The sequence below is a fragment of the Vulpes vulpes genome, chromosome 7 (genome assembly GCF_048418805.1).
Source record: "Vulpes vulpes isolate BD-2025 chromosome 7, VulVul3, whole genome shotgun sequence".
NCBI classification, from domain to species: domain Eukaryota; kingdom Metazoa; phylum Chordata; class Mammalia; order Carnivora; family Canidae; genus Vulpes; species Vulpes vulpes.
Window position 1 is genome coordinate 26,961,716 of NC_132786.1, and position 24,059 is coordinate 26,985,774.

The 24,059-nt window shown below is 44.0% G+C and overlaps 1 protein-coding gene and 1 pseudogene across 18 annotated transcripts in view; one reads left to right on the forward strand and one right to left on the reverse strand.

Annotated features, from left to right (window-relative positions):
- Nucleotides 1-8,245, forward strand: part of LOC112916322 (keratin, type I cytoskeletal 18 pseudogene) — a 42,749-nt pseudogene extending 34,504 nt beyond the window's left edge.
- CSGALNACT1 (chondroitin sulfate N-acetylgalactosaminyltransferase 1) overlaps nt 1-22,326 on the reverse strand; it is a 323,911-nt gene extending 301,585 nt beyond the window's left edge. For 8 of the 18 annotated variants that reach the window (XM_072763351.1, XM_072763355.1, XM_072763326.1 and 5 more), the window contains exons 1-2: nt 22,197-22,307; nt 2,737-2,846 (exon numbers count right to left, since the gene is read on the reverse strand). The gene's annotated coding sequence lies outside the window, so the exon portion shown is untranslated. Of the gene's footprint in view, nt 1-2,736; nt 2,847-22,196 lie in introns of all 18 variants that reach the window. The other 10 variants (XM_072763356.1, XM_072763323.1, XM_072763320.1 and 7 more) reach the window with 3 other exon arrangements.
- Nucleotides 22,327-24,059: the final 1,733 nt, after the last annotated feature.

Genomic DNA, 24,059 nt, shown 5'->3' on the forward strand with positions numbered 1-24,059 from the left:
TGATCTGAGCACACACACGCACACACCCTCATTGATTTCGAGGCCACATGCTTGCTCCGCATTTCAGCCCACGATTATGCAGTCATAGAATAAAGTGCTATTCATGCAACGAAGGGCCACACTGCCACTGCATAAAAAGCTGGCTTGTTAATTCATTTCTCAAGTTTTAATACTTTCTTACAATTTCTACCAAAAATCCTGGAATGTTTTTAGGTGTGTATTACGGCACTGTGGAAAAAATTAACCCTCTCCTTGATCCCAGGAGACATGACTGACCTGTAGCCTGGGCCTTTCAAGAAGGTGAAATAAAAGATTAACATAAAATTGTCCTTTAAACAAGTTGCCAGTCTTCGAAGGACTGATGGGTTACAAATGTCGTGTTACTACATGAGTTTACCAAGGAAACATTTTTAACTGCTCCTTTGCTTTTTTAAATGGAGTATATTTCCCCAAGGCAATTAACACAAGTTTCCTCTATTCCTTTTCACAAAATATCCCAATGTCTGTTTCCATCACCGTACAAGCCAGTTAAATTTGACCTATGGGACTCAACTAAGTGTGAGCTGAAATGTACCACTGGCACAATGAAGAAAAGTTATATCTTTTGAAAATTAATGCACACACCCAGAAGCCTTTGGGCATGTTAAACCCATAACAACACAAAATAACACATGGAAGTGAACAGGAGTCTCCGCTCATGGATTCATGTGTGTCAACAGCTTGCTGGCTTGTCACATGTCATTGGGTGCATATTTCCAGATCATGCTTATGTGCAAACTGGCACCCATTCCTATCCATTGTTCTTCATGCCTCTAAGGGGCAGAATTTAGGACCAAAGGGTAGAAACTGTAGAAAACACATGGAAAACTTTCTAGTTGTGCCACCCACATTCAGAATGGACTGCCCTGCAGAGCAGGGGCTTGCTGTTCCCAGAAGTATTCAAACAGACCAGACAACCCAGGGTGGCTGAGGGTGGTGGTCCCAGAGGACCAGCTAGCTGCACGAGATACAGGTTCCTTTCACCTTGGAGAGCATAGGGCCTTACCAAGCCAAACTGATGGGTTCTCGTTTCCTTTCTCTTCAAGCTAGCACTGTTTCTTCACAGCCACCTAGCCCGGAACAGCCTGCTGCAGGAGGCCGGGGCACACACCCAAGAATGTGACAGGAACACCTTCCCCCTTCCTTGCCTCATGCCTTGACCACAAAGAGAAGGGTGATCCCACAGTGCCCAGGGCCTGGAGGGTCTCCTGGGCCGCCTTCTGAGAGGCACACCATAGCAGTGAAGAGAAAGAGCTGCCCACGTCCCACAAAAAAGTCCCCAATGTTCTGTACCAGAAAAGCACCCCCATTCTGGGAGGAGGTGTCATTTCCACCCCCCTGACACCCTTCAGCTCCCTGGGGGGAGCTCTGATGACATGAGCAGAGTGGAGTGCTGATGTCACTGCCATCCCCTGTGTGTAGAGGGGGGGATCCTTGTGTGGGGGTGCCAGTGAAGCCTACCAGCCTGGACACCATCTAGGTGCACCCTTCCAAACCCTCCTGAGGGAGACCACGGAATATGCAGAGACCTCCCCCCCACCCCCGGCCTGTAATCATGCCTCTCATGTGCATCAGCTACAGAAGAGCAGAAAGCCCCTTCCTTGAGGAATGCAAAGTCAAGATCACACTGAAGCTCACCACACTCCCCTCTTTAGACCTACACTGTCACCATTCCCAGAGCTGAATGCTCCAAACCAAGCAAAGGATTATGAGGAAGCCCGGACTGAGCTACCAGACCATGTGGCCCCCAGCACAGCCCCGCCAGGCTGCACAGTGGTCTGAAAACACGGGCACGAGGAGAATTTGCAAAGCAGAGGACTTCAATCAAATCGCTAATAGAGAAACTGCTTATGCCAGATGACTGGAAACGTCCTGCATTGTTAACCTCATATTATATCCACGCTGAGACTAGAATCACAATGTTGAAGTGGGTTGCTATTCTGAATGGACATTACCCAATAAAAAACGAGGGGGATGGGGATGAGCAAAAAGTAAAATGCACAAGGACCCACAGGAGGGAATAACTAGGTCAGTGCTCTAAGCCGACTGCCTGTCTGTCCTTGTGTGCAGAGCCCTGGACGTGCGTTCACCTGGCAGCTGTCCCTCCCTGACCCATCCAGTGACTCCTGAGGAAGGGTGACAGTTCACATGGTTGCGGAGCACTCAGTCTCTGATCATCCCTCTGACTGTATTCCTACAGCAGTGTGTCCTTTGAATTGCTGCTATGTATTTATAAGCGGAAATTCTTATGTTCCATCATTCTGTAATCAACCTGCAAATCAGACCCAACTGCCATTTGCCAGAATTTCCTTGCTAACCAGGAACCTCAGTCCTCAAGCCAGATGAGAGCAGCCCTCATGCATCACACGCAGACCAGAGCCTGACCTCCTGCATATTCATGACACCAGGACATGCTCTGGAGCTTGGGGGAAATTTGAACAGATACCCCTGGGAGGAGGAGCAGAGAGCACGTGGAAACATCAGGGAACTAGCCTTGCCACAGATTCACTCTGGGACTGGAATGTGTGGGGAAAGAGAAGACCTCCCTTAAAGAAAGGGAACCGTCAGCTCTCTAAAGATGACGGTTTGTGACACACCATTTTACAACGTAAGGCCAGGGAATTTGTGATGCCACCTTTCCGTCAGGAATTCCATCAGGCGGGGGATCCCTGGGTGGCTGAGCGGTTTAGCGCCTACCTTTGGCCCAGGGCGCAATCCTGGAGTCCTGGGATCGAGTCCCGCGTTGGGTTCTCGGCATGGAGCCTGCTTCTCCCTCCTCCTGTGTGTCTCTGCCTCTCCCTCTATGTCTATCATAAATAAATAAATACATAAATCTTAAAAAAAAATAAAAGAAATTCCATCAGGCTAGCTAGAACACAGGGCCTCAAAATAACCTGTAATGAAAATAAGCTTAATGGTTAAGATGATAAATTTTTATGTATATTTTACCAGTTTAAAAAAAAAAAAAAAGCTCCTGCTTAGGCTTTAATTCTTGATCAACACACAACAGATATTTACTTGTCAGCATCCTCTGCAATTTCATATTAATAATCTCTTTTTGAAAAAAAAAAAAAAGAAACTCTTTTTTGGGCAGCCCGGGTGGCTCAGCAGTTTAGCACCCCCTTCTACCCAGGGTGTGATCCTGGAGTCCCAGGATGGAGTCCCACGTTGGGCTCCCTGCATGGAGCCTGCTTCTCCCTCTGCCTGTGTCTCTGCCTCTCTCTCTCTTTCTGTTTCTCTCATGAATAAATAAATAAAATCTTTAAAAAAAAAAAAAGAATCTCTTGGTGAATAGTTTAGAAAATAAATTAAAAGGTTGAATCAAATAATAACCAAGTTGTCAAGACATGCTGCAGCTCTACCTTTGGCATTTCAGTTCTGTATGGCATTAGAGTTTTGATCTCCATAAGGCATTAATTGAATGCAGAAAACAAGGTGGTTTCTTCTAAAAAGTGTCATTTGCCAAACTCTTTCTTACAATCAATTCTAAATCTTCCAAGTTAAGAGAATCAGGTAATGTAAGCTAACATTGCAATCTGGACTAATCTAGCTTTAATGAGATCTCCCTTTTTTCCAAAAATGTGCTAAAAATGGCATGTTTTCAAATAAACTAATACAATGGCTAATTGTATTCCTCCTGCTGTCTCTGAGGGATATGAGCTAACAAGAAAAATCTGCACTTAAAAACACTATTTTTAATTTCCTGAAATAAAATGTAGAAAGTTTTTAAGAGTTTTTACAGGATACACCAGTTTAATACCAATAATTGTCTATTATGGTTAACTCTATTTATCAGCTGCCATAAAACACCTACCAGAATTAGTTGTTGTGTTCAAGTACCATCTCTTGAAAACCAGAGCATGAATACAAATTCTGACTTGCTAGTAATTGACCTTTCATTTAGATATTAAATTTCCCCAACCCTGAAATTATAATAAAAAGCAGCTGTGTCTTCCTGTGGCTTTCCCCCGGGGTGAGTACCATGCAGGGCACAAAGCAAAGGCCCAATGAGCATGTGTTAAAAGAATAAACAACACAAATAATGTCAAGGTTCAAGAGCTTACAACAGATACCAAATAACAAGTATTCACAGACACTTTACTTTTGGCAATAGGTCAAGTGGCATAAAAGTTACATATGTGGCTCTTTATAAATTATGTCACTTCCAAATACACTACCTCGCTGTACGGAATGCTACTACACAACCCCTGCATTACTGCATCCTACGAAGAAAAGTTTGGTGACGTAACTTTGATGATACTGGATTTGTTGTTGTTGTTGTTAACATGCTCTTTCCAAAAGTAGAACATGTAAACATCTCAAATTCATTTTGGAAGTATTAACAGGATAAAATATAAATAACTAAAAAGTGAAGTACCTGTATTTTAAAACGATTATACTTCTTAACCACCTTTATATTGACATATTGGGAAATGGGATAGCAGTGAAAGAGATTCTGAGGATTAACCACAGAATTCAACAAAAAGTAGAACATCTGGACAGAATTGGGAAGAACAGGCAGTACGATCCTATCACACCCATCGTTTTCTGTTTCTTTTGTTTTATGGGGCAGTGCTTTATGTGGAAGGTGTCCAGTAAATTTGACTTAAATTAAAACAAATCCCACCCATGTATTCTAAATACACAATTTTATAAAGCACTCATCAACTTGGAACACGCTCCTTATGGTACATTACCATTATAAGATCACATCCGAAGCCCACAAATGATCAATGTGAAATTCTATTTAAGCATAAAATAGATTCTATTATTTCTCACTTCAAAAACCTGTACTTTTCATTATTAAGAACAAATCAGTTCCCTGGCTGGGATAACGACCAAGTCAAACTCTACTGTCTCAAGCTTTCTGATTTAGGACTCAGCAGCTGGGTGACACATGAAGTTTTATATCAATATGGATTATCACTAGCCTCCTTTCTCCACAATTCCTAAAAAATAATTTTCATCTAACGGTAAAAGAAACAATGCCCAAACAACTGTGTGTGCTGAGAGGTTTAGGTCCTTCTGCTGATAGATGGACACCTCACACCAATCTGTGCGTGCTTTCCCACACACCTGAAATACACCTATACACATGCTCAGCTTTTGCAACTGAGATTCAAACAAACAAAAAGATATTTTTTGAGATAAGGAAAATTCATTTTTTTCAGTCCTCAATATACTTTAATCATGTTTTCACATCACTAACCATCTAAATCATCATTTTTAAAGGCTTATAATAATTCCTTTATCTGGAGGTCCATGTTTTTTTTTTTTTTTTAAGACTTATTTATTTATTTATTTATGATATACAGAGAGAGAGAAGCAGAGACACAGGAGGAGAGAGAAGCAGGCTCCATGCCGGGAGCCCGACATAGGACTCGATCCCGGGACTCCAGGATTGTGCCCTGGGCCAAAGGCAGGCGCTAAACCGCTGAGCCACCCAGGGATCCCCTGGAGGTCCATGTTTTAGCCATGGTACCATATCATGGTACTATGATATTTAGAATGTTTTCCTATGGATACAGTTTCAATGAACATGATTTGTCTATGTATATATATATTTGACTTATTTAAATTCCAGTTAGTGACCATGCAGTGTAATATCAGCTTCAGGTACACAATATAGTGATTCAACACTTCCATACCACACCTTGTGCTCATCACAAGTGCCCTCCTTAATCCCCATCACCTCCCCTCCTTCACCTATATCTTTAGATACTAGTCTGATGCTTTCCTTAGAATAAATCCTTACAAAAAGACTTACTAGGTTAGAGTACACATTTTAAGCTATAATTGACATATAACATTATATTAGTTTCAGGTGTATAATGTAATTAATTCTATATTTGTATATATTGCGAAATGATCACCACAGGAAATGGCAGAGTGGTTATGTATAATAAAGACATCACCTGGGACACCTGGGTGGTTCAGCGGTTGAGTGTCTGCCTTGAGCTCAGGGCGTGATCCCAAGGTTCTGGGATCAAGTCCCATATCGGGCTCCCTGCACAGAGCCTGCTTCTCCCTCTGCCTATGTCTCTGCCTCTCTCTCTGTGTCTCTCATGAATAAATAAAATATTTAAAAAGAAATAAATAAATAAAACCTCTTTAAAAAATGAAGACCTCACCAAGTTGAAATACATAGTATTTGAAGGTATATTTTCCCTTTGCTACTCAAGGAAAATTCTAGAAGTCCCCATAATCCTCTGCCACTTACAAGTAACAAAGCCCTAAAAAAAAAAAAAAAAAAGACTTCTTGCTCCACCCCATACACTCAGAATCTATCGGCAGCTGCCAGCCTCTATCTTTTCTACCCACTTCCTGCCCCACTTGCTCGCTGCTGTAACTCTCCCCTCCAGGCCTGGAACATGAGGAGGAAGATCACTTGACTGGATGAAGTGGAGTAAAAGAGGCTGTTGGCTGCCTCCCAGCATCCAGTAGCCCCTTCCTCTTTACAACAAGAATCCCAGCTTCAAGCTGCCCCACCGCTGCCCCACAACAAACGTGGATCCCCTGGCTTCACTCAGAATTCAGGCTAATGAGACAAGCAAAAATAGTGGTGGTGTACTCTTGAAAGAATCCTTAAAAGAGATGAGGCAGACCCTTCCTCTGTCCTTCCTTTCCTCCACCTGCCTGGAACATGACGTGATGGCTGGAGCTTGAGCAGCTCTCCCTGACCGTGAGCATGAGGACCACATTCAGGGCCATAGGCAGCTTGTTCCTGATAACTGTGGAGCCACCATCCCATCCGTGAAATGCCTATTTCCTGACTTATTCTATGTAAGAGAGAAATAAACTTCTATTTTGTGTTAACATTGTTCTTTCACTTATATGCAGGCAAAGGTACTCCTCACCAGAACAGAGGGCTTCACGTTCTCTGAACCAGTAGGTACTTAAACCCAACTCCCTGTCCCTTGTGGGTATTTTGTGAGTTCTCCAGGGGCTCCCCTCAAAATCCGTGTGAGTGGTGCATTCAAGTCCGTTTGCCACCTCCACACAGCCACTGAAATTCACTTTATAATCTTTCTGCTGACTGTGCCACTTGGGCAGAGGTGGGACTGTTCCAGGCTGGCTCTCCATCCCTGCAGGGGCCACATCTGGTCCATGGGAAGAAGCCATGCACAATTGCTCCAACAAACTTGGCAGTGGGAGCAGCCCTGTCGCAGCTGCTCCCCACTCAGCCACAACAGGAAAACATCTCACCAGAGTCGGAGCCAGTCCACTGTGCTCCTGGAGCCCCAGGTGACCTCTCTCCAGGCAGCACCCCCACCTCATGCTTCTTCCAGGAAAAGGAATGAGGCAAACTCACAGCAGCAGCTTCTCCAAATAAACCCTTACGAATCCTATATTGATGCTTTTTATACCCTCAGAGTGAAGAAGATTTTCAAGAGCTGTGAACCTGGTGTTCAGATATTTCCTTTGAATATGCCTACTTTGCTCTTTCTCACAACTTATTTTAGTAACTTCTATCTAGTATACCTTGAGGCCTTAGTCAAACTTTCCAACTCAACTGCCTATGACAAAACTGATACATTACATGGAGATGCACATTTGTGGTAAAACTGTAAAGAAAAGCAAGAAAACAATACAACATTTGGAAGAGCTGTTACCCCTGGAGTGGGTGTGGGAGCAGGATGAAGGAAGGAAATATGACCAGCAAGCACATGTCAGGGGCTTCAAAGGAAATGTTCTAGATGCTTATCCAGGTAGTTATTCACTTTACTATTGTAAGTTAAAATGTACACACACATCACATATACATTTATTTATAACTAGTGAATGTAAAAGTAAACAAAAGAACATAAACAAAATAATATCTAAAATCCATAGCAAAGTAATTTGGAAATAAGACTGCACTCTGAGAGGCAGGCTGTAATCTCAACACAAAAGAGAGGAAGCTGGTCAAAAAATGACTTCTACAAGTGGGTGAAGGATTTCCTCCGAGGATCAGGGTGCTGTTCTTAGTGACCTTAGAGGGTGGTTTGTTCTGCTGCATAGAAAAGGCCCTTAGGGTATCTAATCTACTTCATTGTCTCGATGACAGGAAGGGAGCAATATTAGAGAGTTGCTCACCAGCACCTCAGAGCTATATGTGGCAGAAGTCTGCAAGCCCTCGAAGCTGAGACAGAGTACTGGCCAGAAATTCAAGCAAGTTAACCCCACTGGCAGACTCCACCTCGGCTACACTGACATTGAGCAGTGACATTTTATAAAGTCTTCTGGATTCTCCATCCACATCACCTTCATAATAGCCAAAGCAACTTTCCTGATTATGACCTGGCTTCTCTGGAGCTGGTCTATGGGAAAAGAAGGTGCTGATCATGCAGATTTTATTGTTGTTGTTGTTATTAAGACAACATTAGCTTTATTATAACTAACGATATTTCTTGTATGCTTACTCCACTTGATCCTCACAATAACCTTCACCCCAGAGGGGCAGCATAAGAAAGTGATAAAAAGCAACAGACACCAGGATTCAAACCCCAGCTCTAACCCTTAAGAGCTGTGTAACGTTGAGCAATACACTGAACTTCTTTAGACCTCAGTCTCCTCATCTGTAAAGTGGGAGTAAGGGTAGTTCCCACCTTGTGGCATTGTTCTGAGGATTACAAGAGTTAATATTCCCAAAGCCCTGAGACAGCAGCTGTCACGTAGTGAGTACAATATAAACGTTTGCTATCACTCCTCTGTTACAGACAAAACAAGTGAGGCCCAGGGTGGTAAAGTAACTTTCTTAATCACCACTAGTGTGTGGCAGCTAGTCTAACACAAACCTGCATAGGCTTAACCTCCATGCTTGTCATTAACCATCACCATAATTATTTGTCAAGGTAAATTAACCCCTGTGCCTGCTGGGTCCACCTCTACTTTGGGGCACAGTGGTTAGATGACCTACTCAGGGCCCGACAGTGGCCAATGCAGGCTCTGGGCGTTGGAAGCAGAGGATGTGACTCTCCGGCTGAGCCCCAGTCTGCCCAGTGGCAGCCAACCTTCCCCTGGCTATCCCGGGACAGCTGTGACAGCTGTCTGCCATCCTGCCTGATTCCCTGCTGAGGCTGGGAATTCTCAAAGGCAGGCATTGGCCCTGAGTTCTCAGTTTCTAGCAATACGCCAATTAGCAAACGTACAATGTAAGTTCTTCTGTACCCCAGAGAGATTCAGATTACAGCCTCCCTGTCTTCAGCTGGTTGTAAAGCAGCAATCTCTCCTTCAGACCTTCTCTAACCTATCCAGGCAAGGCCACCTACACCTGCAAAGGGCCTGGCAAATAGGAAATGGTCCACGGGCCATCATCTGCCAAGGGTCTCCAACCCTCCCAAAGAGAAAGCCTAGTGGAACACCAGAGCTCCAGGTCTTGCTGCTAACACCCGTGTGAACTTGGCTGAGCCACTTCGCCTCTTGGAGCTCCAGCTTCCCCAATCAGGGAGCAGAGAAATTAGACCAGAAAATCTCTAAGTTCTTTCCATTCTTTGATCTTTATATCCATATTCTAATCCAGAGCCAAATGTCATTTTGATTTGACTATATTCAAAAACCACTCAAAATGAGTTGAGGTATTCAGACTGCTTTCCACAATGCATCAATAGAAAGCAATGCCTGCCCCTGCTATTTGTGATTGTAAAGGGATAAAGGTACTTTCAAAATCCCCAACATGAGCTTCTGGGACTACTGAAAGGGAAAACCTATTAGCCTGATAACATACATCACATTAAACTTATGGTTTGAAAGCTTTTTTCCCTAAGAAAAACAAGCAATAAACTGGTGGATCCATCCTAACTGGTGGATGCCCATCAGCCCCAGATCACACATGTGAATATGTGTGTGCCTGTGTATTTGTGCATACTCATAGTAGACTGCAGATTTTTTTAGAAATTTAAATAAATGAGAAAGTACTATGATACCTTGGGGGAAAAAAAAGACAGCATCCATTACAGTTGTTGCCTCAAAATGATATGAGATAACTTATTAAAGATATCAGAGTGATTAATAATCTTATTTTGGGACCCAAACTAATTAAATGCTTGCTATTAAATCAACGATGCAAATAAATTTTTGAAATAGGCTGTACAGAAGAAACAAGTTGAAAAAGATGATAATGGATCACAACATGGACCTTCAGGTGATAGTGGCTTGATATCTAAAATTCTTTTTATCAGTGTGTATAAAATGCAACTACTTACTAACTCGCTTTCCCTTCTTCCAAACATTGTTGTAACTTGCATGTTTATTCTTTAGAGCTATTTTAAGATTCTTTAATCTAGTAAAATTAATTTCATCAGATATATGTGTTCAGAAGCCAGATTTATGCAAAATGCAAACTACAGATAATAAATTTTTCCACTCATTTTTAAAAGGTTTCATCATCTTTGTCGCATGACTCTTCTTAAGACCCCAACAGTGCTGAAGCCCTCATCAAACTTTTAGGCACTATATTTGGTACACCGGACGGGGGGAAAAAGACAAATGATCAGGAATCTGAGATATGTCATAGGTAATGACCAGGCTGTGATTCTGAATGATAATGCCAGGCTTGCACTGAACATTTTGCCTAATTAGACTTCACACAAGGGAGAAAATGCTTTAATATTTAACAAGTATAATGGTGTAATCAATGTACACAAATCAGGCCTGATAAAGAATATTGCTTATTAAAGAGAGACAGATGGCTCCAGGAAAGGTATAATCATTAAATGTAAAATCTCACAGGCTCCAACTGTGAACACCAGCCACGTACTTTCAAATTACCACTCTAACCCCAGACACTCTATGCATTATTTAGTCCTGTCCTCTTGCTCATAGGTACACTCACACCACAGATTTAATAAAATAACTCGGTTCAAAAAACTCGTATCTTTGCTGTTTCTCAAAGCTGTCTTTTCCTAACCACTCCTGCTGCCATCAAAAATCCCACTGAGTCAAGATATCCAATATCTCTGTTACAATCTTTCAGTTAGATAATTAGTCCTCCTTTTATTACGTTCAAGAACACTTAATGTGTTGGAAGCTTTCCTGACTATTAAATCCACCCAGCCTGCTGCAAGATTATGAATACATAATTTGTTAGTAGGTGGTTTTTAAGAAAACAGTAAGCAAACAGTATGCAGGAATACAGTTAAAAACAGGCATACTTATGAACTGCAGATTATATTTATTTTTTTAATTTTATTTATTTATTCATGAGAGACACAGAGAGAGGGGCAGAGACATAGGCAGAGAGAGAAGCAGGCTCCCTCCCTGCAGGATGCCTAATGCAGCTCTTGATCCCAGGACCCCAGGATCACAACCTAAGCCAAAGGTAGATGCTCAACCACCGAGCCACTCAGGTGCCTCAAACTGCAAATTATAGTAAGAGACTTCCAAGGGTGGGTTATCTATTGGTTTCTCCAAGGTCAGCTTTGCATGCAAATATAAAGATCCTACCTAGAAGGCAACTTGCCCATTTGTGAAACCATTACTTACTAACCCTGTTAACTTCTAAATTGCTGCATCTGTTCATTTCATGTATAGTCATAGAGAACCTACTGTGCCTACACACTAAGCTACATACTCCTTGGAATATATTGAAACACTGTAAACTACTATCCCTATGTTGCAGGAGCCTACAGACTCATCCAAGGAGGGCACAGAAGCAACTACCATGCTCACCACTATGTAATGCCTGGTCCCTGTAGTCTAAATGATCTCCAACATGCTATTATTTCTGCAAAATACTGTTAGACCAAATGATCTCAGAGATGGCACTGTTTCTGTTGATGTATTTTTGTCAACCAATGACTTCTAACTCCAGCAAGTCATGAACAAGACTATTAAATGAAATCTACAAATCCTCCAGGGCGCACATGTCCCTTTCAGGTATGCCATATTGCCATTTGAAATATTTCTAGTTCATCTGGATAAATTAAATGAACATGGCCAGCTTTATTCAAAGCTTCTCCATTCATTCTCTGAGCCTCATTCCTAAATGATTAGGAGCAGCAGGAATACTGTCCATTTCCCACTGGCATGACTTTTGCCCCAAGAAAAATAAAACAGTCACTTATGAAGACCAGGGAAAGGAATCTAGAGAAGCAAAGTGCCTCCCATGCATCTTCACCCTAAGCCAAATCATCTTCACAAGCCAAAAAACATTTCCTCATGCTTTCCAGGAAACAGAAAGTTCCATAAAGGAGCAACAACCACTTTCCACCTGCCTCATCCCAGTGAAAAGTAGAAGTACTCACTGGTCACCCTTTGGCCATCAATAAAATTCACCATCTTGAAAGAATGGAAAAGAAAGCACAGTCCAGGTAGTCAGTGAGCAAATCATTTCTACAGTCAGTCCCTGAGGCCACTATCTTGAATGGGAGAGAATCCAAAAAACTTATAGTTCCTACAACTACTCCTACTTTATTTCCCCCAGAACATGAACCTGAAGACACCTGCCTTGCATAAAGGGTCAAAAGAAGTATTCTCAGGGCCTGTTATCCACACTAATAATGACTCAGGTATTAGCCCAGACTCATTCTCAGAGGAAGACAAAAAGATAATTCCAGTGAAGCTGAATAAATTTTCCTGTATTCCCAAGGATACTCACGGAAAACGTCCTCAAGATTTTTAATTACTTAAGTGAACAATATAAATATACTCTACAAAGAAAAACCACTTTTGAGACAACTCAAGACCCAAGATATTGAATCAGCTTACTTGATCCAACAGAGTTACTGGTTTTATGCTCAGATTTTCACTTCGACCACCATTTGGATTGATGAATCCATTTACAGTCCATAAATTTCATTGCCTTGCATTCAAATGGCCCCTGAGACTCAATGATTAAATTCTTACTTTACGGATTAAGATGTGTTCATAGCCAAGATGAGTCAGCTCTGGAATCCTTTCTCCACCAATCTAGTCTCCTTCTGTAGCAACTTGTCAACACCTCCATTTGGAGGACAGATACATAAACATGTACACACACTCTTCAAACTGACCTCACTCCTGTTATTCAGGCCCAGGAATCTATGCCATGAGTTTAGTGAAAAAACAAAGGAACCCCCACCAAAGAACTGCTTTATATGGAAGCCACAGCTTGCAGGTCATAGGTACATCCAAAGAAATTCCCCCCACCCCCCCCCCCCAAAAAAAAAACCACAAGTCTCCTCCCTAGGTTCTTTATTATATAGCCACAAGTGTATTTAAATAAGTCTTACTTCTATGCAAATAAGATATCCACAATATCCTGGGTATTTTGTGTTACTTTCATCTTTGGTGGCTCAAGAAGTAGTACTCATTTCCTATCCATGTGTATATAGAATAGATGGAAAATAAGAAAAAGACAGCTACTCTCCTTTGGACAGCTAATCAAAGTAGCCAAGGGATAGTAGGAATTCATTATTTAATAGAAAGTCTCAATCACCACCTTGCTCCTGTTGGTCTAAAACTTTTAGTTATGGGACACCTGGGGGGCTCAGTGGTTGAGCATCTGCCTTCAGCTCAGGGCATGATCCCAGGGTCCTGGGATCGAGTCCCACATCAGGCTCCCCGCAGGGAACCTGCTCCTCTCTCTGCCTGTGTCTCTGCCTCTGTGTGTCTCTTATGAATAAATAAATAGAATCTAAAAAAAAAAAACTGTGAGTTACATAAGCATACCAAAGGAGGTTTTCTGGGATTAGTGTCCATACCCAAGATTCGTATCATAGTGACATATACACAGTGGGTGTTCAAGACATATATGGTTATAATCATCTAGAACTTAAGACATTAAAACTATCCAAGAATAGAATTAGAATTAGAATGCTCCTCCTAGTCTTTCAAATGCCCATTGGTCCTTGTTTTCTCTTCCATGCTTCCTTCCTGTGTGCCTTTGTAGTAATAACAGCTGATACACATTATTTACCATGCACTAAGCAGTGTACATAGGTTATCTGAATCAATCACCAGATGTCCGATACTACAAGAACTATTACCCTCATTTTATAAATGAGAAGATAGGCATCTAAGGAATTAAGGAACTTGCCCAAGATCACACAGTGAAGAAAGAGTGGGGCTGTGAATCTGGGTAAAGGACTCCAACTGCCAACCCCATTCACCCAGGTGCTGCTTCTTCATTCAGTTCACTGTTCCCTGTACTTTCTCATTTACAGTGCTCAGTGCACACCTTCATTCCCCTAATCTTCCCAAGAACCATTTGAACTAACTTGGACTTCATTTCAAGGACTCTTCTTCCCACTAAGCTCTTGTTTTTCTAGTCAGCTTGTTCGTTTCAATACACTCTGCTAATTCTATAAAATGGGCTTTTGAAAATTGCAGTAACTTGCTTTGAGCAAACTGTTCCCCAATTCGATACTGTTTTTAAATGCTTTGCATTTTTTAAAAACCCTGAATCAAGCTTCTCTTGCACCTGGTCAGGTTCTGTTTGCTTATTCACAGAAGGGCTGGCTTATGCCTGTGTGCCAATGCATAATAAATAATGAGTCCAGGCCTCCTGCTCCCTGGCTGAAGTAGACCATCCCAAACTGTAATGATTTTGTAAAATCCGCATTCCCTCCCTACCACACACAGCACCTACCCTGGACACCAAACAAGGTGGCTCATTATCATAAAAACTAGGAACGCTCTCCAAAACCATTCCTTGATCTGACAACACAGCCCCCTGACAAAAATGTCAGCAGGACTTTATACTGGGCCCTGACAACCTGGCTCCCCGCCTCCCTGGAAAACAGATCTGGGTGTGTAGAACCATACCTCCAACTGAAACCAAAAAAAAAAAAAAAAAAAAAAAAAAGGTTTATTATCCTGTGATTCCAGCTACCTTTTGAAGACCTACAGGGAACTGGCAACAACTACTAATTTTGACTTAGCTCCTTGCTAAAGGACGATACACTGCTTTTGGAAAAACCCTGCAGTAGGAGACCAAGATACTAGAAGTAGAAGCACATAACAGGGAATGTGCAGACCTGGGGATGCAGCAGGGCTGTAGACCTCCTCCTAGCTCTTCAGCAGAGCCCACCCACCACCCCAGCCTAGAGCAGCACACCTGGGCCACGTGACTCAACCTTGTGCCCCTCAGGAACAAGTTGTTCACGTTCTTGCCTTGCTCTCAATCTAGATCCCAAACCCTTTCTACTCAGCCCACCTCCAATTTCATTTCTGGCTTGTTCCAATTTTCGGGAGACTTGAGTTCTCAGCTACTCCCCAACAGAGCCTCATGCTCATCCCTTGGACCTCTACAGTACAGGCACCAATTCTGGGCACCAAGCCACCTTTGTCTCCTGGAATCCATTCTCTTCTGGCCAGCCTGGGTAGCAACCCAATGTGATAGGAACCCTACACTGGCACCAGCTCACGTATCACCCAACCCCAGGTCTGTTCCAGGCCCCAAGAGGGAAAACCAGAAAGCAACATTTTAAATGAGTTCAGCACAGTCTGCCTTAAATTTAGATATTTTTTTTTCTTTTTAGATATTTTTATGTCTACCATGGCCCCCTCTAAGGGGGGCGGTGGACAAGAGGAGAGGAAAGGAAAAGAATGAGAAGACGCAGATAAGAAGGAAACAGGAGAATGGCATGCCTGGGTGGCTCAGTCAGTTAAGTGTCTGACTCTTGATTTCAGGTCATGATCTCAGGGTTGTGAGATGAGCTCTATATCGGGCTCCACACTCAGCGGGGGAATAGGCTTGAAGAATCTCTTCCTCTCCCTCTGCCTGTCCTCCTGCTCATGGGCTCAGTTATCCTTTCTCTCTCTCTCTCTCTTTTTCTCTCTCTCCCCCCACCCCCTTCAAATAAATAAATCTTTAAAGAAGGAAAAAGGAGAAAAGCACCGCTATCCATAGCACCTACTACCTCTGGTAGCTTGGTTCTTTCCCTTTACGGCTCCTTTAATTCTTGCAACGGTCTATAAGGTATTATTACCCCCACTATGCACACAAAGAAACTAAGCCCTCACAGATGTTCAATGATGGGACCAGGAGCCCAGCCAGCCAGTGGTGGAGCTGGGATTCAAGCCCCAGGACTGCCCAGCTTCAATGCTTTCCTCTCCACTTTGAAGTTGTCTTCCACAACTTGCCATTCTTGTAGTGTCCAGCAGAGTGCCTTTATCTAAGGGGTGAATAAAATATGTGTTGAATGAATGCATGAATGGTTGATTTCAGCCTTCACACCTAAGTATTCTGCAACCCACACACTTAATTTTATTCATATATTCTGCTTATAACATGCCTGCAAAGTGCCTTGATAAGAAGTCAAATGTTGTACAGAAATAAGTTGTACTATGCTATATTGTATTTTGAGCTACTAGAAAAAGCTACACATAAAAATCTATAAATAAAAAATGCTGAAGCAGACTTCCTGATAAAAATTCATTTGTCATCTTGCTCCATCGTGTCCAGAAATGGATATAAATACAACAATCTAAGGAAAATCAAAGTTTTCATATTTTGTTAACCCTTGGAACACTTAAGATTTTTCCAGACTGCCAAGGCAGTGAGTACTCATGCCAGAAAAGACAGCACAGACGTTTTTTGTTTTTTTTTTTAGTTTTTTTTTAAATTCCAGATAACATACAGAATAATATTACTTTCAGGTGTACAACATAGTGACTCAACACTTTGATACAACACTCAGTGCTCATCATAACAAGTGCCCTCCTTAATCCCCATCACCTATTTTCCCCATCCCTCCACTCACCTCCCCTCTGGTGACCATCAGTGTGTTCTCTAGAGTTCAGAGTCCAGTTCTTGGTTTGCCTCTTTTGTTTCCTTTGCTCATTTATTTTGTTTCTTAAATTCCACATGAGTGAAATCATATAACATTTGTCTCTCTGACTTATTTCACTTAGCATAATACCCTTTAGATCCATCCATTCCATGTCGTAGCAAATGCAAATGGTAAGATTTCATTCTTTTTTTGGTTGAGTGATATTCCATTTTTTATACACACACACATACACACACACACAATCTTCTTTATCCGTTCATCAATCAATGGGACACTTGGGCTGTTTCCATAATTTGGCTGTTGTGAATAATGCTGCTATAAACATTGGGCTGCCTGTATCCCTTTGAATTAGTATTTTTGTAACCTTTGGATAAATACCTATAGCATGATTGCCGGGTCAAAGGGTAGCTCTATTTTTAACTGTTTGAGAAACTTCCACACTGTTTTCCAGAGTGGCTGCACCAGTTCGCATTCCCACCAATAGTGCAAGAGGGCTCCCCTTTCTCCGCATCCTTGAAGATGGCACAGAGGTTAAGAGCTGACGTCCTAGAGCCATACATGGCCAATGTGAACTCAAGGCCGAGGCACAGAACTTACAAACCGACCTGGGGCAAGTAACACCCCTCTAAACCTGAGTTTTCTCTTCTGTAAACTGCAGATACTAATAGTGTGTGCTTCCTTCCAACCTTCCTAGGTTGCGCTGATTAAATGAATGACTCATGGCCCACACTTAGCAGAGCAGCTGCTATGTGGATAAGTGCCCCTAAGTGTTAGCCATTTTTATCACCTGAGAACTACAATGGAAGTGCAACAAGAAACCTGAAATGAATCACTTACCTTTGCAAATGTTATTACAAGCACTAAATTCACTGGATCATCATTTCCAGATTATTGTGGTACTAAAATGATCTACCCTAAAAGCAATACCATCAATCATACCAAAATAATAACAATAACCCCCAACAGTGATATTTACTATGTGCCAGGGACTGTTCTAACCACTTCTCCAGAAAAGAGCATCACACACAGTTGCATAGATTGTGCCACAAAAGAGTACCCAGCAGGAGGTGAGTGGGGCTGAAGTCCAATCCTCTCTGTTTACCAGGGCATGTGCCCTGGCAGGGGTGGTCCACCACAAAGGGGCACCTTGTGGGCCGGCAGCAGCTCTGTTTACATCTATTAACTGATGCATTAACTTTAACAAGTCTCTCACAAATGGGAGACAGAAGTAGAAAGTCAGTTTGGAGGGTACCCAGAACGTAAGTCAAAACCATCATTTCAATAATTGCATCAACAGAGTAGATGAGTAAACCCCAAAGTTACCAGTGAACAACACTTACTATTAAGCTGCACAGCCATGTACCTCGTGGGAACATGAAAATAAGGCAAGCCCTCCTGTTGGGTATAACTAGACAGTTCCCATCTACCCCCTCCCTGCTTCTTGCTTCCCTCTTCTTCCATCAACTCAGATGTCCCTGAGTGTGATAATGAAACAAAGTATCATATTCGACCACCAGAAATCCAAATGCTATGTTTTGCATTGTCTAAAAACAACAACAAAAATTATCTGCGTGGCAAGGTAATATTCCACTAAGTGATAGGTTCCAAACACTCCACTGCGCACTCTAGAACACAATTATCATTTCTGTCTCTCCAGGAGGCACCACACCAGTGGAGGCTCCTAAAAATAACTCCCAGGTATAAAGACGTTCATTTCCTGCCTCCTCAAGCATCTATAATTTTGGTCAACTCAGAAGTCTTGCCCAAACTAAAACCCCTCGTCCTGGATATAGCTCTATACCTATCATTGTGGCTTAGACTCAGCATCTGCCTGGGAAGGACAGGCAGGGGGATGCCACACCTTCACAGGGTAGATGTGTGAGGATGAAAACAATACTCTTCCAGTTCTGAGAAGCATCAATTTATGTAGACAGATCTGTGTAATTTTTCATATGCTCAGAATCCTAAGAATACTCTAAACAAGTTTCACTTAATCAAAGAAAAATGATAATAAAAATTATCTATGACCTTTACACAAAACTTATTCCTCTCACATGGTTCCCTAAAGAGTCCAAATCTAGACCTTAGAAGAAAAACAGTGAAAACCAAATTGCCTTGTTTTAAAATCTCACTATGTGAAAATCAGAATTGGATGTCTGATCATTTTTTGAACTCAGAAGTGTTCTGCTGAGAGAAGACACCCCTTGATAAGAGTTCGGACCTACAATGCAATGCTTTGAACTCTTCTCTTACTGTTGTTAATTTTACTTTAAAGACTGATGGTACTTAGTTTGCCACCATGATTAAATTCCACAGAAAACCTGGAATATAATATTCCCTTATTCATTTGCAAACAATATGGCAATATTTTCATAATAATGTGTACTTACAGAACTGTCAGTATTTTTCCTACCAAATAGCAAATTACATTTGACAAAAACACCAACACACCTTTGGGTTGTTCAATAGTCTCAATGACTAACTTCATTCAAATTAGAATTCTGAAATAAGAGGCCCTTTCAAAAACGCACAGAAGAAAAATGCCTTTCAATGATGCATCTTGGAATGTAATGAAACATTTCTTAAAGCTGGAATTTAACGTGGCCCTCTTTGAAAGAAAGACAGAAAAATAGACACCAGAAGCTTCTACTAACATGATAACATTCCTTGAGAAACAACTTGTATTATAGTTAGTGTTATGAGTACCTATTTAGGAAATAAAGCAATTCTAAACACATTAAAAGATAAAAAGTTTCACAAAAGACATACCTAAAAAAAACTTAAAAATACTATAACCAAGTCATATATTTGCTTCATTGAGAAAGTTTTTAAAAAATCATATATTTGAGGGCAGCCCAGGTGGCTCAGCGGTTTAGCGCCGCCTTCAGCTCAGGGCGTGATCCTGCGGTCCGGGGATCAAGTCCCACATTGGGCTCCCTGCATGGAGCCTGCTTCTCCCTCTGCCTATGTCTCTGCCTGTGTGTGTGTGTGTGTGTGTGTGTGTGTCTCATGAATAAATAAATAAAATCTAAAAAACACACACACAAAAATCATATATTTGAATATGAGGATATGCAGAGTAAAAAGCACATACTTAAATCTCCTTTAAATCTTTAAAGTTATTCTAAAATGGTACCGAATCCATCATTTAAGATGGCTTTCATTTATTTTTAGGCCTTTGGTAATGCTTTCACACAGGGTTGCCCTGTAATAAAGTATTCCATGTCAAGAACCGGAGAAGTTTAATTCCTTTGCTACCTTTAAGGATAGAATAATGGCAATAACTGCCAGCCCAGAATGATACACTATGCAGAGGAGGCCCCTAGTGGTGAAGCTGCTGCTTGGACTTGGCTTTATTACATTTTCTAAGACTGCTTTATCATGAGGGCAAAATCAATAGGTAATAAAGTGTACCTGAGCTTTGCTTTTTTAATAACCTCTATTAGTCCTAATATGTAGTAGGGCCATCATTTAGAATCTCAAGGTTCTTTCATCAGGAATATATATAAAGGATGTGACCTGAAGAATAACTTCATTACATTCTATATTTAAATCAACAAATATCTATTAAGCCCTTACACCCTGTTAGGCACTAGCTGGCCATGGACACAGGGAAAACAGGGGAGATAAGCACCCTCACAGAGCTTCCTGTTATTTCTTTCCAATGTAATCATGTTACGTTAAGGACAGAGCTAGAATGATATGACGACTGGGAAGAACAATTCACCATCATATGACCTTGTGATGGGTTCTTGCCAACAGGAAAAACCTGAAAATCTAAAGTATTGCCCACCCCTGCCCTCAAAGTGTCAGCTCCTCACTTTCAGTATATATAGGGCAGCATCTGAGGTTCTTCAACAAAATGAGTTTGGACAAATGAATTAATGGAAAATAAAATGGCACAGAAGGAATTTTAAATTGAAAAAAAAAAAAAATGTTGAGATATACCAGAGTTGAGGATTACTGAAAGTAAAGGAAGACAAAGACAAGAGACAACATTTGCAAAGTCCTTACTGTGCTCCAAGCACTGGTATAAGTTCATTCTGCCTAACACTTCCATAAGGTGAGGAATGTCATTGAAAAAATGATATTGAAAATTGAAATAGGAAACCATAGCTGGGAAAGGGTAAGGGACTTGCCCAAGGTTATACACTTAGTGAACAAGAAAGGCTGCTTGGAACCCAGGTCCCTGGGCAAAGCAAAAGTTCACTTCACTGAAAACTGGTGAATGCCAAAGTTTGAGATTTTCCTTTGCATTAATACAGCTCACAGACATACGAGATGTGGAACACAAAGATGAACAAAGTTAAAGCATTTCAATGCTGTATAATTTACAGAACGTTTAGTATGGTCATTCAATGCAGATGAATTATCAAATATTCATGGCCCATCTCTTACTTTGCTGGAACTGACATCCTCTGGGAAGGCTACACAGGATCCCATATCCCATTATGCACAACTGCACGTGTCGGAGTCACTGTTTATGACTAAGGCTTTTTCCTTTCCCTTATGCTTCTATTTCCAAGTTTGAAAGACTTTTCTCCTTCCAATTAGCAACTTGACAGCATTGCACACGGCTTATTAAAGCTCATAGTCCTAAATGATACTACAGTAGTCATGACTTTCCTGTACAAACAATGTTCACAAAACCCAAGAAATCCAGTAGAACCAAATTTAAATCTGTAGTAAAACAGATGTGAGAGAGCTGTCTTTACCAGCTGGGTCTCTCTAACGACATCGAAGTAAAAACTACTCCAAGGCCTGGGAATCAGACTAACAGGGGCGTTTGCGAATAAGCTTTCCCGTCTTCTCCGGTGTCCCCCAGCCTCGCTGTGGCAGCAGGCACAGGCTGCGCGACCTTGCTCTGCCTCCGCTCCCTGCACATCCACAGGAAGGCGCCTTCAGCATCCCTGCCGGCAGCGCAGGTGCAGGAGGTGCCCCGGAAACAACTTCGCCCTCTGCTCGCCCCGCCGTGCCCGGGCTCCCGCCCTTCACACCCTCAGCCCCAGACCTCGCCCTGCCAAGGCTTCTCCCCGCGGACCGCGCAGGGCGCACGCTCGTGGCTCCGCGTCCGACTCGCGCCCGCGGCCGGGCTCCAGGGCGGGCACCTGCCCCCGCGCCCGACACGCCCCCTCCGGCCTCCCGCTTCTCTCCGTGGCCGCGGGAATCCCGCCCCGGGGCCGGCAGCGCGGTCGCGCGCGCACGTGGGAGGACACTGGTTCAGCGGGCGCCGGGAGAGCGGGGCAAAGCCGAGGGCCACGCCGCGGTGCCGCCCCCCGAAGGCGCCCCGCCGCCGCCCTCGCCCTCGCCCTCGCCCGGCCCCGCCGCCCCCCGCGCCCCTCCCGCAGCCCCCGCGGTCCGCACGGCCCGAGGCCCGCGCCGCTCCGTCTCCCCCCGCACGGGCCACCCGGGGCAGCGCGCACCGGGAGAGCCCCCCGGCGGCCGCGGAGGGGCCTGACTCACCCCGAGGCGCCCGGGGCCGCCCGCCGCGCCCGCCGCCGCCGAACTTTCCCTCCTGCGCGGCCGCCGCGGCCCCGGCTCCACCTCCCGCTCGGCAGCCGCGGAGCCTCCAGGGACCCGGGGGGCGGGGAGCGGCGGCGGCGGCGGGCGGGCGGGCGGGCGGGCTGAGCCTCCGCCCGGCCCCCGCGCCCCGCCGCCGCCCCGCGCCCCGCGCCCCGCGCCCCGCGCCCCGCCGGCCCTCCCAGGGGGGCACGTCCGAGCCCAGGGGTCCGCCCACAGGTGGCCGACACCGAGGTCGCGAGAGGTCGGGGCCGGCACCGGGAGGGGCGGTCGGTGTCCCCCCTCCTTCCGGACACAGCTCCCCGGACGGCGCCGCCCCCCGCCCCGCTGATTCCCTCGCCCTCCCTGCGGGCCCTCCCCGCCTCGGGCCGGCCGAGTCACAGAACTTTGTAGACGGGACTGGGACTTGGGAGAATCAGTCCTGTAGTTGGCCTGTGTTTGCGGCCTGGGTCCGTTAGGACGTCTTCCCTGGAGAACCTTTACTGTGGCTCTGCGACCCCACCGCGTGGAGAAGTGGCGTCTGTAGGGACCCCCGTGGCCACTGAGTGGCCTGGGGGGGGCAAGGATGGAAGTGGGCAGGTGGGCTGTTGAGTAATAGCAGCCCCTCGGGCACGGCGCACCCTGTGCTCTGAGGGGGGAGAGGTCGGGGGCATTGCTTTCCCCGATTATCAGGACAATGAAGGAGACTCAGGAGGAATCAGCTGGAAGAGGTCGTCTCTCCCCTTACGGGTACAACGTGCAGAGTCCCCGTGGTGAGCCACAGAAGAAACAGAGCCGGAAACCAGTGGTGGGATTCCTGGTGCAGTGCTCCTTCTACTACTACCTGACCAGCAGAATGCTCAAAGCCCCATGTGGAGGTTTCCAGGCACCAGACTTTGTGTGGGCACAGGGTCGTAGTCCTGGAGGCAATAGGCAGTCCTCATGCAGCCAGCGAGCGCTTACTTACCTGCAGGAAACATCCATGAAGCAAGCCTCGCTTCCTACCAGGACTCCCTAACACACTGGGTTCAACCTTCTTTCATCCCGTGCTGCCCTGGGACTCAGGTGGCTCCGTACCCCACCCCATACCTGTGATTGAATTCATCCACCTTAGGACATAAGGCCCCCACAGTAATTCAACTGGGATTTCAGAAAGAGGGAAGAAGCAGGTGTTTATCACATAAATGAAAAAGACAGTGCCTGTTCTGTTACTGCCCCCAAAATGCTGCAAGGTTATGGAATTCATAAATAAATAGTGACTTTAGCATCTATACATAGGTACAAGTCACTGACCAAGCCTCCTCCATACATTATCTCACAGCGACTGAGTGAGGCAAATCATAAGCCAATCCCCATTGTGTAGATGGAGTTGCCACATGGAGGTTTCAGTTAGTGGTGAGTTGTGTAAAGATCAGACCCTGCTGAATCAAGCACTCTGGGTAATCAAGTAACCCCTTCAGAGCCTTTCCAGATGTTACGAAAACATTCCCACACCTTCATGGATTGATAGGTGGATTATTAAAGCATCGATTTTCTTTCCTCCTTTTCTTCCATATCTCTGCTCAGTGACGTCCCCAGAATTTCTATGTAATCAGGCTTAAGGGGGGAATCTGGTTTGGAAAATGGACCAAGGACTTGAGTAAGGGCTGCTATGCTGGACGCTCATGGATTCAGATTCTAAGTTTGCATGGACTGGCTTGGGGAGGGTGGAAGAGGCAACCCCATGGCTGCAACCATCTCTAGTCATCTAGAAAAAAAAGGGAAATCACTTCAGGATTAATTACATCTCTTTTAGGTTTCCCAAATATATCAGCACAACAGTGTACA